This window comes from Dunckerocampus dactyliophorus, chromosome 9, assembly GCF_027744805.1.
Source record: "Dunckerocampus dactyliophorus isolate RoL2022-P2 chromosome 9, RoL_Ddac_1.1, whole genome shotgun sequence".
NCBI lineage: Eukaryota > Metazoa > Chordata > Actinopteri > Syngnathiformes > Syngnathidae > Dunckerocampus > Dunckerocampus dactyliophorus.
In genome coordinates, this window is record NC_072827.1 from 23,081,039 (window position 1) to 23,098,918 (window position 17,880).

The window sequence follows — 17,880 nt, forward strand, 5'->3', positions numbered from 1 at the left end:
GAGCTAGTGGATGGACCTTGCTTCAAACTCCGTGCATGACGCAACACTGTTCTTCAAAGCATTGTTAGTTAGCAAAAGAGTAACACGCTTCACTTTCATGGAAAACAAAATAGTTCCCCAAAGTGTATTGAATAGAAAAATAGATCAGTGGAAATTTAGATTGTAATGCGCATCATGGACACTACACCATATTTCTGATTTTCAACCAGTGTCACTTTCATTATTGTCGGAAATTTGGTCAAAGTTTTGAATGCAGCAAAATGCATTTGGTGCACAATGCGGTGTTATGCATAACAAATCACAGCAGATGAAACATAAGTTCCACCATTTTGTATTATTTCTTCCATTGTCTTTGTGACAAAGTTTTGCATGTCAGAAAATGGCGATGCGATCGGCTGAAATTGACATCAGACCGTGTTTTATACACAACAGACAAAGGAAGTATTCAACACTGTTCCTCTGTTTATTCAATGTGTTTGGAGTATATTTTTATATGGTTATAGCTTCAAAGCACTGTAATCTGTGCGTCACGCCCCTTGAAATGATGGCACCCCCTCTTGCACCCCTTTCAGGAGAATCACCCGTGTGTGTGTGTGTGTGTGTTTGTGTGTGTGTGTATTTTTATTAAGGATTTTTTTATTATTATTTTTGGCCTCCAATCCTGATCCGATTTTTTTTGGGCCTCTGATTTGATTCAAATTCTGATCCAATACGTAGACCAGGGGTCACCAACGTGGTACCCGCGGGCACCAGGTAGCCCCCCATGACCACATGAGGTGCCCGCAAGCCTGCCTTTCATTCAGGTTTTCAGTTAATAATGAAAGAACAGTAGAAAGAAATGCATTCTGAAATACAAAATGTGAGTTGTGGGCACCAGCATTTTGTTAATGTTCTGGTAAAACAAGCATTTCGCTTTGTTTGGGTTTAAAATAAGCTCTGAAAATAATGTTACAAAAATGAGTAGCTCTTGGTCATTTTCATTTTGTAAAAGTAGCTCTCACAAGGAAAAACGTTGGTGACCCCTGACGTAGACAATGTTTTTTTTTTAAATATGGAACTTAAAATGTTTTTAGCAAGTAACTAAAGCAAACAAAATGACATTTGCTAGTATTGTTGTAAATCTCCTGAGATAAAACTCTTACAGAGAATTAAAGGACATCTTCACTTGTAATATTTTACAAAAATAGTCAAATCACACATGGACTTTATGCAGTATTGTAAAATGTAGTAGTCACAGCTCCATATATCTATGGTGAAACTGCTGTCGGTTTTGTTTTAAATCATGTACAGTATGTTTTCCTGTACTTTTTTGTACAACTGCGGTAAGGCAGTGTCTGTAACGTAGTGTCGTGAAGGCAGAATATAGTGTGAATCCATACATTCCAAAAGACGGCAAAATCCCACAATCCACGACGGAGATGGGCTGTTTGTCCGAAGCAATAAACTCGCCTTCCTTTTTAGTGTTTCGCTTTTCCTTTTCGCTCTCTTTTGGATATTTGGCTTTCCTCCAAAAGTCCAGAGTTTTTTGCTTTGGCGTAGCAGCCTGTTCGTTGGTGGTCTTTCTAACCATTTTGTACTCTGTTTTATGTTTGGTCCTCAGATGATGGATGAAATTTGTGGTATGGAATGCAGCTCTGCTAGCATCACCCCTTGAAATTGTGGTTTTTGCAGACATTACAAGTAGGGATGGTCCAATCGATTGGCCACCGATGAATATCGGCCGAGTTCTGTAAAAAAACGTGATTGATATATGACGATAAATGCGTTTCAAAGCCGATCACAAAAAAGATTGGCATGCGGGAGCAAACCCTACATGTGTGCTGTGTCACGTAGGTTGGCCAACACCCGTATCGAGCCGACAAGGGACGCACAGCCGCCCTCATAAATAAGTAGAAAAAATCTATATAGTTAACCCATGCGCTCGGTATCAGCCGTTCCAACTTATGGATGATCGGAATCGGCAGCATTAAACCCTGATTGGAGCCTCTGTAATTACAAGTGTCTGTAGGAGTATTTTCATTTACAAGGCAGAATTACTTCCATTCGGCTGACATGGCTTTGTTTTTCTGGCCTGCTGCAAAAAGCACTTTATGGCAGCTGCCGTAAAGATCGGGTGGGCTGTAAAAAAAAAAAAAAAAAAAAAAAAGGCAAAAATCAGCCCACGCATCTGTAATTTATATATCTATAGAAGTGTATACTGTATGTATGCACGTGTATGTATTTTTTGTAAAAATTATATTTCAGACTTTTCTCATACCCAAAAAGGGAGAGGCAACTTTTAAATGACATACATTTTATTCCCCCATGTGCACCTTGTGTGTGCTGTCATGCTCCAAGTGTAACATTTATGTGATTTAAAAAAAACAACAACAACAAAAAAACTAGTGCTGCTGTGAAATCACTGTCTGTGTACTCAAAAAAAAAAACAAAAAAACAAAAAAAACATTAAAATGACAAATGGCTTTTTGGTGTCATCATATAAAATTTAATTACTTTAGGATACAGTCGGCCAATTGCGGTTAACTGGTTCCAGACCTGACTGCGATTAGCACATTTTCGCGAAGTAGGATTCAATATTCATAAACTGAATATAGAAGACTCAAGACTGAATATGGAAAACCTGTATATGACTTTCTAAATATTTTTTTGTAAACATTAGGGCCTTGTAGACATGAAATAAAACCTTTTATGGGTGCCACACATGGGAGGCGACATCGCCTCATTGATCGACCAATGAGCGGACAGGATGCTAATCAGTACACTATACTTGCAGTGTTAGATTTCCCGGAGCTATTTGACATTTCTAAAAAAAAGAATATAGCGATATAAAGGAAAAAAAAAAGCAGCGGCTTGGGAACTCGTTGGCACCAGAGTAAACATATTTGGTGAGTTTACATTAAAGGGGTAGTTCGGATTTTTTGGCATGAAGTTGTATGACATCCCCATCAGCATTATAGTCCAATAACAGCGACTTACCCCCCACTTGGTCTCCTAAGTCCAGTTCTGGTCAGATTTCTGTGATGAAGAACGTAGTTGCCGGGGACAATTAGGGTAGGGACCCAATATGGGCCGCATGTCAGTTTTTGGGTTACTGTTAGCTGTTTTATTGATTATCAATCACAACAAAACATTTTTTTGTCTTTTTACACATCTGCTGTGTTTTCTATTATTTATATACAGTATATTCTGGAGTGGAGTGGAGTTTGCGTGTTTTCCCCATGCATGTGTGGGTTCTCTCCGGGTACTCCGGCTTCCCCCCCACATTCCAAAAATATGCATGCTAGGTTAACTGGACACTCTAAATTGTCCAAAGGTGTGAATGGTTTTGTCTGTATGTGTGCTGCGCTTGGCTGGCCTCTTGCCCTTAGTCAGCTGGGATAGGCTTCAGCATATCCGTGACCCTAGTGAGGACAAGTGGTATAGAAAATAGATGGATGGATGGCTGGAAATCATCTTATTTGATTTCATAGTGATCCTATTATTCCTGTTGAGCTCCAGTAAATTTGGCCCTCCTGTCTTTCTATTTTGTTGGGGGGTTTTTTGTTTGTTTTTACAGTGTTTGTCGTCGTCAGACTGTGACATTCTGTGACTCATCACTCTGTGTCTTTTTCTCCTCTGACCCTTCCAGCAAAATGGACTCCCAAGCCCCCTCTCACCACCACTACCACCCTTGTTTCCTGGTAAACTTCATGCTCACATGTGTTGTAGCCACATTATACCAAGCCCTTTTAACTCTTTCTCTTTCTGCACCACTCAGGAAAGACTTTAAAATGAAGGAGGGAGGTGGTTTTCACGTAGCGCGACGTCCAGAATAAGTTGTCACATTTGTTGTAATGTGAATAGTGCAGGCGGTCCTCTGTATACTGTACATTTTAGTGTTGCGATTATGTGGTAGAAATGAGTGTATTGCTTTCTCATGCATTGTAGCTTTATATTATTAGAGGTTATGGAAACATGTCTTAATATGCTTAACTGCTCGACTCCTTTTTTATTTGGATTTTATTTATTTATTTTTACTACAGCGTGTTTGAGTAAATTTAGTAAGCTGAAAACAAGAAAGCCAATGTTTTAAAAATCTTAATGAGGTTTTAAGTAGAGCTACAATATGCAAAAACAAAGAAGGGGGAGTGAGACAAAAAACATTTTGAAAAAGTAATTTATTGAAAACAACAATTAAACTGAAGGTTGTTTATCAGCTGATCAAAAGTTTAAGACCATCGCTCAAAAAATAACAAAAAACTCTCCAAACCAGAACAAAAAATGTTCTCGGTAGGACTCGGTAATGAGTAGCTTCACTGTTCTTGTTCATCACTTCAAAAATTGGTTTGGGCATGCTTGATGCCAGTGTTTCCAGGAGGCTAGTGAGAACATTGCTCCAAGTGGTGAAGATGGCTTCACCAAGGGCATCAACTGTCTGGAACTGATGGCCATTTTTATAAACTTCCCTTGCCATCCATCCCCAAATGTTCTCTATGGCACATGTGTCACACTCGTGCCCTGGAGGGCCGAGACGCTGCAGGTTTTCTCTCCAACCAGTTTCTTCAGCAGGTGATTTAATTGATGAGCTCCTTCCCTCAAACTGAAGGTGTTGATCATTAAAATCACCTGCTTTAGTGACTGGCTGGAAAGAAAACCTGCAGTGTCTCGGCCCTCCATGGCACGAGTTTGACACCCCTGCTCTTCGGGATTTAAATGAGGGGAAAATGCAGGATGGTCCAAAATTTAATGTTCAAAAAAAGTTAATCCAAATGTTATTCTCCCTGAAGAAGTCCTTGGTCAAGCGAGCATTGTGAACTGCAGCGTTGTCCTGTTGAAGAACCCAGCTGGTACCACACAGACGAGGGCCCTCGGTCATGAGGGATGCCCGCTGCAACATCTGCACGTAAGCATCCGCCGTTTGACGACCCCGCACCACCTGAAGCTCCAGTGTTCCACTGAATGAAAAAGCACCCCACACCATGATGGACCCCCCTCCGCTGTGCCAGGTAGAAAATATCTCAGGTGGGATCTCCTTGTCATGCCAGTAACGTTGGAAGCCATCTGGACCGTCAAGATTACATTTTTTTCTCATCAGAGAATAAAACTTTCAGATGCTCAGCACCAGTAAGGGCTTTAATTTGGGTGGAAGACCGCCCTGTGTCTTGATGGACAGCCAATCGGATCCTCCGGCTCACAGCGCAGGTGTGATTTTTTTTTTTTTTTTTGCGTCTGCCACTTGACTTTTTTGCTCCATAATGCTCAGGATCTTTCAAAAAATGTAGAATGACTGATTTACTGCACTGTGAGAGGCCTTGCTTATGCAGCTCAACAATCCCGCCACGTTGAAAAAGAGAAAGCTTCTTAGCTTTACCATCAGGAGGGCATGACAGTGTGAATGCCTGACAGAAAATGAACATTTTGAGCAGATTTTGGCTTTTATAGCCTGTGGTCTTAAACTTTTGATCAGCTGATAAACAACCTATTTCAGTTTAATTGTTGTTTTCAATAAATTACTTTTTCTAAATGCTTTTTGTCTCACTCCCCCTTCTTGTTTTTGCATATTGTAGCTCTACTTAAAACCTCATTAAGATCCAAATGTGTAAAATACAAATTCTAGCAGTTTTTCAACTGGTCTTAAGATTTTCATCAGGAGTGGGTTTTTTTTTCTTTCTCTTTCTGCCAAAATAAGAGCATGTGATGTGAACAAGGTCAAAATGATGAAACCTTCCAAAGTCTAAAAATGAGATCTGAAATCTGCCATCGTAGTTGTAGTAGTGCCACACAATCCTAGTGCTTGTTGTTATTTTATTTTTGACAGAGAGTGGTAGTATATGTGTTGTAATTGATGTGCTTCTGGTTACTTTTATATATTTGTTTATTTTATTTAATGTTTTGCGAGAGTGCATTTGCTGTGATGCGTTTTCTTTTTATTTATTGCATTTTTTTGGAGAAAGGGCACGTGTTTTGATAAGTGTTATTTTTGAGAAGGTGTATTTGTTGTTAGTTTTGTACTCCTGGTTATTTTTAATGTATTGCTTTTTTTTTTGACAGTGAGTACAGTTGTGATTTTTTTCAAATTTTTTTTTTAGATTAAGTAGCTTTGTGAATGATGTCCTAGTTATTTTTATGTATTTTATTTTGTAAAGAGGAGGTACCTGTTATGACTTGTGCATTTTTTCTTTGGCACGTGTGTGTGTGTGTGTGTGTGTGTGTGTATGCGTTGGGGGCATGGAATGATGTGCTTCTGGTTATTTTTTTAAGTATTTCATTGGGTGTATTTTTGTTGTGAAAGGTGTGACACTGGTTGTTGTCATTTTTTTGACAGATAGTATGTTGTGGATGATGTGCTTTATGTTTTTTTTAATTTTATTTTATTTTTTGCGTAAACCACACTTGAATGGTGCCGCTGGTTATTTTTTGCTTTCTTTATTTTGGAGAGGGAGTACACGTGCTGTTGCAGTGCAAGAGGGTGGATATCCAACACCCTGTAGGTCAGGGATGTCCAAACTTTTTTGACTGAGGACCACATACAGAAAAATTAAAGAATGTGGAACACTTTGATACATCTTGTGCGTTTAAAGATGCTACGCTGTTTGGACAATACACTTTGTGTTATAGGTGACAAAACAAATGAGTGTAATATTTAATGATATAGTATATCTCATTAACACTGAATTATGTTTTTTTTTTTTTTTTTTTTTTTTTTTTTTTTTTTTTTTTTTTTTTTTTTACAATGTGCAAAGGGCCAATAAAAAATTAGCTGTGGTTGGCCACCGCTGTTGTAGGTCATTTGAGGTGACGATATCAGCGCCCGGCTAGATCCGTCTACATTATAGTGATGTTCACTTTTATTTATTAATTAATTAATCTATTTATTTATTTTTTTTTCTTCTAATTTCTGGCCTACCAGCCTTTTTCATTATTGCTTCATTGGACAACAACAGTTTTGATACATGATATTTGTAGCATGTAAGATATCAATCACCCTTTAAGTTGTCGTTAACCTACTTTTATTTGTTTGCCTTTCATCTACTATTCAAGGTACACCAAATCCCTTTTTTTACTTTTATTTTGTATTATGCAGTATGTGGCTGTCTGGATTAGAAAAAAGTGCATCTTCGTTTAATTTTCACATGCATTTATGGGCGTGTCACTCACCTCGCATTGTCTCTCTGCTTCCTCTTTTGCCCTCTTTGCTTATGTGTGGATGCAGCGCAGTGCACATTACAGTGTGTGCATGGATCCTAACTTTAGCCTCTGTAAGGAATTTGCTGTGTACAAAACTTATGTTTTTGTCATAGACAATTTCTGCAATCTCTTTATTTTTCAGTTTCCTGCTGTTGTTGAAAATCAAGTCTCCTGGTCAAGCGTGGTTAATTGTTAGACATTTTATTGCTAGTGTTTTGTGTGGCAGCAGGAAGAAGTGTGAGGTAACTCAAATTAATTAGGTGGACAGATCAGCAACAACAACAAAATATTTTCTTTAAATTTGGGGATTAAATGTTACCCCTGATACTTAGTGGATTCTGGAACATTTGGATGGCAAAAAATGGTCATGGTTTACTTGATGTTAAATATGTACGTTACGTCACAGTACCTCACATGTACAATTCAACATGACTGAAAAGGAGTAGGAAGAAGCAGATCTTATTTAATCCTACTCTTTCTCCTTGTTTCAGCAATTTCTGATAGTTTGTTTCAATTCCTGTCTTTAACATGTACCAGGTTACCATTTTCTTACAGGGAAAGACGAGGCTAAAACGTCTAATAATAAAGTTAATAGGGTTTGTAGATTGTAGTCTATTCGGTAATTAAGAATAAATTAATGAATGAATAAAAACTGTTGTTGAATAAAATTGTCTATATTCTACATGCATTGTGGTTTTAAAATAGCCGGTGACAAAATGATCCGCCTTGTTGTCAGACACCAGCACCATACTCATTACATGTCATAGGATTGTTTGCGTGCTTGCCTAACCAGTTTGACGTTGACTTCACAGCACTTTTCATCACTGTTTACCCAAGTCAAAGCTTTGTGTCCCATCCAGTTTTGCACATGACTATCTTCACAAGCGTAAATTGTGTAAAACTGTCGATCAATGTTGAAAAGAAGCACAAAGACATAAGCGTCAGCTTTACAGATGCCACATCTGCTATTTATGTAGTGCAATACATGCTGGTATTGGTCATAGTTACAGCCACCTGGGTGAGAATAAGCTTTATTTTTATTAGAAGACTTGTTAATTAACTGGGACATGCAGCCTATTTGAGAAAAGACCACATCTGGGGGAAATGCAATGTAAAACCAGTGTGTATGAGCAACAGTTTCAAATACTTTGAAGCTGCCATTTGTGACTCCATTTTCGTCAAGTTTTCATCACCATTTGTCAACATAACAACTGATAACTTTGTTAAAGACTAGGCCATGTACCAAGCAGGAAAACCATTACATTTTGGTGGTGAGCCAAGATTTTGTTCTCCTCACTTTTAGTGGGAAGGATATGGTGATGCGTGGTGAACTCTGTATTAATCCAGTTGTATTAATTCAGTTGTTTTATTCATGTTTAGTTCTCTTGTCTCTAGATATTTAACTTTGGGTGACCTTTTTGTGTGTCAGGTCAAGTGAATGTTTATGAAGGAAGCGTGGCTGCAAATCATATTTCCATAACAACCTCCAGCTTTAGGATTGACCTCAGCAAAGATCTTTAGGGTCATTTTATCATTTTAGGGTAGGGGTCGGGAAACTTTTTGGCTAGGAGAGCCATGAAAGCCATATCAGCCGTGAGAGCCATATCAGGGTTTTCGCTGCATGCAATTGATCGTAGCTGCCCGTCACTACAAAATATTAGCCGCCACATCTTAAAAATTAGTTGGGTTTTTTAAAACTTAAGAACAATTTTAAGTAATATGTTGTTAGAATATGTATATGCTACCTATATACATATATAGCTTGTTGTTTACGCACATATTGACCACATTTAGTTTGAAAACTATTTCAAATGTCATAAAAATGTTTTTGCTGCACTTTATTTTGATAAGCTTGCGCTGGAATCTCCTATCTGTCTTGCTGGCACTTGCGTATGTCTGACAGATACGCGACACGTCCTGTGTTGACTTTCACTTTTTTTTATTATCGGGCGAATGAACAATACCCCGTACAATGTGTAGTCGTTTGACGACAGCTTGTCACATGCTAAGCCTATCTATGCAAGCGTGTGTGATCGCTCACGTTTCAATCTCATTCCACTTTGTTATTTTTGTTTACATACTTGACTGGCGGTATCTAGCTAGCTCGTTTTTGTAGAGCTACGATCATCATCACAACTTCCTTTTTTTTAAAGTGTCACTTAACATACTTGCTGTCTTGTTATCATTATAATAATTATGACTTGTCTTAAAAACATTAGTTGTGTGTCAAAGTTGTGCAACAGAAACATCTTGTATGTACAGCTTCAGACAGTGACGCTATCACAGGGGTCTCCAACAGGTAGCTCCTACGCTAGCAGTGTCTCACCAGCAAATGTTGAGTAGTTCACCAAAGAATATTTGCTTCAAAAGTGCTTTTGCTTAAAAGTGTTATTCAAACATGACGCCTGCATTTAATGACAAATGAGCATAGTGTGCTTTGTAAATGAAGTGCCATTTGTGTTAAAAATAACACAACAGAATAAAATAATAATTTTGATAGATATCTTTCTCTCAGAAATCTGTAGGACAGTATAACAGTAGAAATTAAGTGCAGGTGTATCCATCTTCCAGCACTATTAAATCTACTTTAACAAAAAGAAAGGAGAGGTGAGCTATTTCTTTTATATGACATTTACATTGTAAATTATTTACAAAGCACATCTCCACTCAAAAGTGTGGTCACTGTCCTTATGCTATTTTGTGCTCATTTGTTATTAAATACAGGCATCATGTCTGAACTGATGAGTTATAAAAATACTAAGAAATGAAGCAAATACTCTGTGGTGAGCTATTCAAAATCAGATCGTAGAGAGCAAGAACAGAGAGCACGGTGAAGTGACGCTTTAAAAAGTAAGTTACTACATACCCCATGAACGTGACAGCCACTTGTAGCATTGCTTGTTTGTTTTAAAGACAAAATGTCACCGTGGTAAAAAATAAAAACAAATCACATTTGGAGTCCGTGGACCAGAGACTAGGTGGATAACCCTAGCTATCTGCTCCCAGAGAGACAGAAGAAAGTGTGAGCCAGGCAAAATGTGTAAACAAAGATGGTAGAAAAGCCATTCGAATGCGAATGAAACGTGAGCGATCGCACACGCTGGCATCGATAGGCTTAGGCTGTGACAAGCTGTTGTCAATTGACTCCACATTTACAGACTACTTTTTACTCTCACAGTAATAAGGGACTAAGTGCGTCACTTGTCAACGGGCGTGCTTTCATGTGGTCGCACATGCGTGAGTAGATGCAAAATACACTTGCAATGTCTCATATTTTTGTCGCAAAATGCGATCATTTAGTCGCAGTCTGGAGCCCTGTTTTTAAACTGTTCTGTGCCACTTCGGCAAACTTGTTCACGACAAGTTTTGCACTAAGCTGCATCGTCTTTTTTGGACTTTAATGAAAAATACTGCTACATGGCTGACTTCACTCCTACTCTGCTATATACTAAGGCTACGTTCACACTGCAGGGTATGATGCCCAATTTGGATTTTTTTTCCGTTAAGATTAAGAAGAAAGGGCAAGAATTTTGGCTACGGAAGTTTGTGGAGAACTTGCTGTGACATCCGTTCCGAGGGGCGTGTGGTTGGCAGGAACCGTGAGCGGCTTCGTTTACACTTTTTAAAAATAATTTTCGGATGACGAGAAGAGCTTGCCTACATCGGTGAGCACCTTTTTAAAGTCTCGGCAAGCACGGCAATACACGCCTTTCGATGACGTATAGGTTGGATATATGCGACCTGACCGTTCATACTGCAGTCGCATTGCATTCATTTTGGATTTATATTTACATACAAATGAGGCCTGAGTCGCATTTGAAAAAATCTAAATTGTAGTGTTCACACTGACATGAAAAAATCTGATACCGGTCACATATGAGCAAAAAAAAAAAAACAAAGCTTAAGGCTGCAACTAACAATTTTTTTTTTATTCAAGCTTGTTTTGATTCCTCAAGTTATCAAACGATGCATCTTTCATATAAAAATCTCAACATGTACCATTCTGACTACATGGGGGGGTGGCTACAGCTGCTGCTGAGCATACGTTTTTACAAACAGTGTCTTTGTTTTGTTATACATAGCCCATTTTGATGCAAAACAGGCTAATTGATGTTTGTTTAACAGAAGACTGATACTTACCACACATGAATAAAATCAGATGCTTCAATGGCACAATCCAATTTAATTCAGGTTTGTGTCAAACAGTACAAAATTTGTTTCACCCAATTCAAGACAAAAAAAATGTCCCTTATTTCTTTTTGCAGAAGTTGGCAACTCTACCAGTCAATTTGCTGATTTGATTTAATTCTTATTGAATATTTTTTGTTGCTGACAAACTTCAGCCCAGTGGCCCAGTGGCTGACGGAGGGCGAATGGCTGTTGTGATTGGCTTATGTGTGAAAAGAGGGCAGTATTAGAGTTATAATGTATAGGATGCCACCAAAGAGGCTTTCCGGAAACTAGGGACAGAAACAGGGTGGTTCGAGAAGACAGTTGGCATTTATTGTTCAAGTATTTATCAGTGATACAGTGAAAATGAGAGGTCTGGAGCCCTGGTGTAGCGGTTACTTGACCCTCGACCTCCGGGTCAGGTGACTCTTTGAGGCAATTGAATGGGGAGCTCCTAGTAATGGGATAAAAAGGCTCAGCCTCAAAGCTGACATGTCTGGGCATGCTTCATTTTTATTAAGAAGTGTGGGAGAGAGTTGTTACAGGGTAGCGCCTTGTGAATTGCAAAGAAATGAATTGGAGAGTACAACAAGCAAGTGTCAGGTTAATGACGGTCCAAGCTGAAATGACTTCAATTATCCACTACTTTGTTTTTTTTTTTTTTTTTTTTTTTTTTTTACATAAATGATGAAATGTTGTGAGCAGTAGGTAAATATCTAAAACTTGCAAAGTCCTGGATTTTGCTTGTGTGATTTTTAGAGTGGATCCCTTGTAAACCCCCACCCCCAGTGAGGATACAAGTGTATCCTATTATTTGTTGTCAACATTGTGTCTCACTATGTTCTTTATGGTCCAAGGTGTTCCATGCACCTTGTCATGTCAAATTAACAATAAATCTCAATATAAGATGGCAGTTCTGCAATTGGCCGGCGAACAGTCCATAGTGTACCCTGCCTCTTGCTCGAAGGTAGCTGGGATCGGCTGCAGCATACCCCTACGACCCTAATGAGCACAAGCGGCATAGAAAACGAATGAAAGAATGAATATGGCAGTTCATTCAGTCTTACAAACAATTGGGAAAACTCTTTTCAATATGTTTTGCAAAGCCTGTACAGTACCTGTGCAGCTCCGTAAATTTTAATAACTTTGAAAGGTAAATTTACTCTAGTATTAAAATTGGACTGGTTTGGTTTAGTTTTATTTGAACATGCATGAAGGTTCCAATGGAATACATCTCATGAATCATCCTTTCACAGTTCCACATGTCCAAAAGGAGTATTTATTCCTACCCCCCATCCATTCCACATCTTGTACAGTATCATTCATCATTCACTTCCTGATGCACTTCCTGCATTCCATGTAATAATCAGTGTAATAATAAAAATAAAAATTATTAATAAAAATTATTTCTGCTGGATTCTGCTGGATTAATTGCTAATAATTATGCTGGCCTTGCGTGTTTAATTTCCTCTTCTCTCTAAACCGCACAGGGTGGGTGACAGGAGGGTTCACTCAGCATTTGTCTGTGGGCATTGGTTCTATAGCGGAATGAACGGAGAGAGTGAACCTTCCTCACGTTCAGCTTCTTTGTGGAGGCGGGGCTACTAGTAGGTAGGGGTGGGAACCTCTGGGTTCCTCACGGTACGATACACGATACAAGGCTCATGATAACAATTATCTCACGATATGGCGATACAGCGATTATCGATATATTGGTCAAGAAATCAATCTACGATAATCTGCGATACCACTATTAAAGAGAAAAACATATTTTAAAATGAGAGAAAAAAAGCATGTTTATTTGGCACCATCACTTTAACACTTCTCGTCTTAACAGTGAGAATATTTTAGTGCAGCACTTCTGTAAACAAATGTGTCATCTTAAGACACTTACTGCAATATTCCTGTAAACAAATGGGTGTCTTTCTAACACAGTCACTATTGTCATGCAACATTTCAGTAACAAACCTACAGCGACACCATTTCTGTGTAACACTGCTGTAAAGTGCAAATTTACTGCAAGGCGTCTACATGCACACTTTGAGGGAACCAACAAAATTTGAGAAACAAGCTTTTGGTGAAATGTTTTTGACTTGGTATTTCGTAGCGTGGCTCCAAAGTGCGCATCATAAAGCGAAACCCATCATTCTCGACAACACTGTACGGACGCAGATCCTTGCAAATATACACAGATATGCCATGAGTGATCGACTTTGACTTGGGGGAGTTGAAAGGGAGTTTTGCTTGAAGTAGAGCCCCCACGGTGGTCTGGCCAGGCCCAGGAGGCAGGCTAACAGCCACGGCTTTTTGGCTTACAAGCTCTGGGTGATGGCGCGGCAAGTGGCTGTGCATATTCGTTGTTTCCAGTATACTTAACTTTTGTGAAACACTTCTTGCATGTAGCAAAGTTCTTCTCCAGCTTTGTTCCACCATCAGTACTGTAAAACCTGAAATGCATCCACACTTTTGACTGGTGGGCTGCCAGTGCATCTTTCAACTTCTGTTTTTCACTCGTGTCCACCATGTTCTCTCCTGTTGTATGTTTACTTCGTTTGCCGACTTTCCCGCCGCTCCCGCAAGGCGGGCCCCTAGCGGACCGCCAAGGAATTTTGCAAAAGGAACTAATAATGAGTGAGGCAGTTTATACCGAACGTAAGTAAATCAAAATTATCGATACTTGGCGGGCGCATATTGATAATCGATCGGGAGATAAAATATTGCGATATATCACCATATCGAGATATTGTCACACTCCTCCTAGTGAGTGGATACAGAGTGCTAGCAGCAAGATAGCCTCGTGAGCCAGCATACGCTAACATGAATGAAGGCCACAGCCCCAGTGTGGGAATATTTCGGCTTTAAACAGAATGAACAAGGGGATATCAGCCTCCGCACGCATTTCTACAAAATCTTGAACACACTGCAATGCTTGTGCTTGTGATTAAGGAAGATGTTTGTCACCCAAGCAGTTCCAACTGCATATGTAAGATATTTTTTATGACTGTTATTTTGTCTACACTGTTAAATGACATGGGGCAAATGGCGCTTTTATTTTGAAGCCCAGAAGTGTGTTCTCTGTGTTTTAAGATTAGATAGATACTTTATTAATCTCCAAGAGACAAGTCTGTAAGACAATCTGGTTGCAAGAATAAACTTGCTTCTCGTCTTTTTTTCCCCACTCAGAACCTGCACGTTGTCATCAGGCATTGTAAAACGCTTCTTACATTTAAAGCGGTAAAACACAACACGGTGAAAATATACTCCTCCAGCACGCACACAACCGCACTAGCATGCTAAACTAAGCTAACTCCGGTAGCTTCCATTCACGCTTCGGAAGAGGTGGTTCCGCCAACTTTCGCTGGTGTTTATCGCCATTTCAACATGTTTAGTTGGAGAGGAGTCGGTTTAGTTTTGGTATTGATTCTGCCACGAATGAGCGTTGTGCTGAGTAAATACTTCTCCTCACGATAACAGCATTTCATTCACATTATGTCAATTTCCACGAGATTCCGCGTTTAACAGTAAATTACAATTTTATATGAAAATTCCGCAATTCCGTTAGTGTGGAAATCATAGGGTCCTACATGCTGCGATACCCTTGAGGCACCAATGTGTCAGTATAGTGCGTTTCTTATCATTGGAAGAATTTATACTGGTTGAAAACAATGTTAAGTTATTTTATTGTATGAATGCATATGCAGTATATATGCTGTACAGGTACATACAGTATATAGCTTATTATTTACGCACATGTTGACCACAATTAGTTTGGAAACAATTTTAAATATAAAAATGTTTCATTGTGCTTTATTTTGATAAACATGCACCGGAATAGCCTGTCTGTCCTGTTGGCACTTGCATATGTATGGCCAGATAAAAGTACACTACCTGTCTTGTGTTGACATTCACTTTGTTCCTTATCGCAAGAATGAAAAATAGTCCATAAAATGTGGAGTCAATTGATGACAGCTTGTCACAGGCTAAGCTTATAAGTCAGTTTGTGCTCTCAGCAACTTTGCCATAAATGTAACAGTTTTGCATTGTTCTCGGTTCATGCTCTGCTGGTTGTTGAAAAAAGTTAAATAAGTTAATAATAAATACATCATAAAAATTTGCCATAAAAAAATGCAAACACAGCGCTGGCAGTCCACCCTCCCATGCAGCCCACCACCACAGCTTCAAGAAATCCTACTGGGAACCCTGTTATGCCTAGCTGCCAATACATTGTGGATAAAACTATACCCCACGTGCATAAAGAAGTAAATGGCTGAGTTTTTCCTCATCTACTGTTGCGGACTATTGTTCTAAGTAATATCACTCGATCAAGCCTTTTCTAACATTCCACAGTGCAAAGTAAGTAATACAAGTATGTATGATTCATGCTTTTCCAATATTCTACACTACAAAATACATGGTATGAATGAATCGCGTCTATCAGATCAATATTGGTATCATATCAGAAGTGCTTTGCTTTGCTTCTGCTAGCTTTAGCCTTAGCGTGATTGCTAGCTTCAAAGGCTGCATATTCTATGGTGCGGTGGTTTCTTAAATGGCGAGTGAGATTTGTTGGATCGAACATTTTGTTTGCACCCCCACCATGATGTATTTTGCCCCCAAATTACAAGCTGCCATCCTTTTCTCTTTTTCTTTTACTGTGTAATGCTGCGAGACTGACGACACGGAGTGACTGTTTACCTTTGCAGAGATAGATAAGATTGGTGGATGAGATCAGTTTCATATGTGAGGATTGGCCGATTGCAGATACCCTAAAATTAGTGAAATAGCCGCATGGTGCATGCCTAGATTTCTCCTGTGACTAATTCAAAAAAACACCACACACTTGGAATTTAGTAGTAGTGTAGTGTGCAGATTACATACAGTACTTGTAGATTGCGGGGGTAGTTCTTTCGCACTTGCACTACGGTCTTAGTATGGATGTGTGTGAGTGGAAAAACCACCTCTCGTTATCGTGGATGTGTGAGAATGGGTGCTGTTATTAGGCTTTGTCCATCAGCCCAATTTAAGACCATGGTTTCAGGTCCATTGAGACCTCTGCTGGTAACATAAAAGTCTGACCTACTAGAAGACTATTATCAAGTTCTTGTCCTCTGTGGTGATTATTGACTGACTTTGGCACGTTCATGTTAAATGACAACACTTAATACAGACATTTCCTCTAGTGGAAGCATTTATTTACCAAACTGCAGATTACCAAACATCTATTATCTTTATTTCAATTCATTTGTATTCACTTTTTCTCTTATTACACTACTCAGCTGTGTTTGTCCCACATCGAATAAATGTATTCTGAAAAATCAAGGGTGTGTGCTACACCCCACCAACTTTGGAGCTGTGGCTATGCATTTTAATGAATCTATCAATTATTAAAATGTCACTTCCTGTTTACACAGAAGAACAACTAATAGTTACTTTTTTAAAATTATTTTGTCAAACCAATGATGTTTGTGACATTAGAATCCCTCCTCCTTTTGTACTCTTGTTCTCCTTAGGAAATAATGTAAAAGCAAGTAATCTGTTCTGCTATTTTAATTGAAATAATACAACAAACCTACCAACATGGATGCAATTTTTCATATTGACCACACATTTTGACACTTGATTACACTTGTATGATTTGCTGCTCTCCAAATATGCATTTTTTTTTCGCATTTCTCCAGTGTTAGTTTGGAGTTCAATCTGTGGAACCTGGGTAATGCTCCGTGCAAACCCTCTTGCATAGCTAACACATTGATTAGTTGCGGCTGCATTAGCACTCTCCTTCTCTCTTTTAATTACCATCGCTCGCTAGCGACAAAGGAGGCTCGTAGTGGACGAGTTATGGTTACTCTCAAGAGTTGACGGAACGTCAGACACTCAATCCTGACGAAGAGCTACTGTATAAAAGCAGGGGCGTCCAAATTGAATGGTTTCATTATTTGGGTGATGTTTGGCGGGCCAAATGAAAAGCTTTGGTGGGCCTGATGTGGTACGCAGACCGCCATTTGAATAGACCTGCCCAAAGGGGTCATTTCTATGAAAAATGTGTCAGTTTGTGTTTGTGTATTGTCAATTTCATCATCATCACTAAGCAACGTGAAACAGCAGCAGCAATATAACTATTAGTAACACAGCATTAAAAGTGCACACAGTGACCTCCTGTTCAGTGCAAAGTAGACTTGAAATAAACGCATGACAGTATTGACCTGGATTCTACCACAGCAACTAACAAAATGCAACCATTTAATTGAAAGTCTATTCTGTCAAGTTGCTTCCCTCGCCTTCATTTTTTCTCCCTTGTGTGTTTCAGGCTTTGCAGCATCACAGTGCAAGTATGACGAGCGGGCTGCTGTCAACACTGCGCTTCAACTATGCGGATACATGATGATGCTCATGATGTTGTGGCAATGCCGTAGCAGCACGGAATGGTTTGTGGGTTACACTGAGATGCAGGCCATACTGTGCTGCCACAGTAAAGCCCGACCTGCTCACCTGTCTTCAGAATCCTCCTTCCATCTGCTCCGTACAGCCGCGCACTGACGGTAT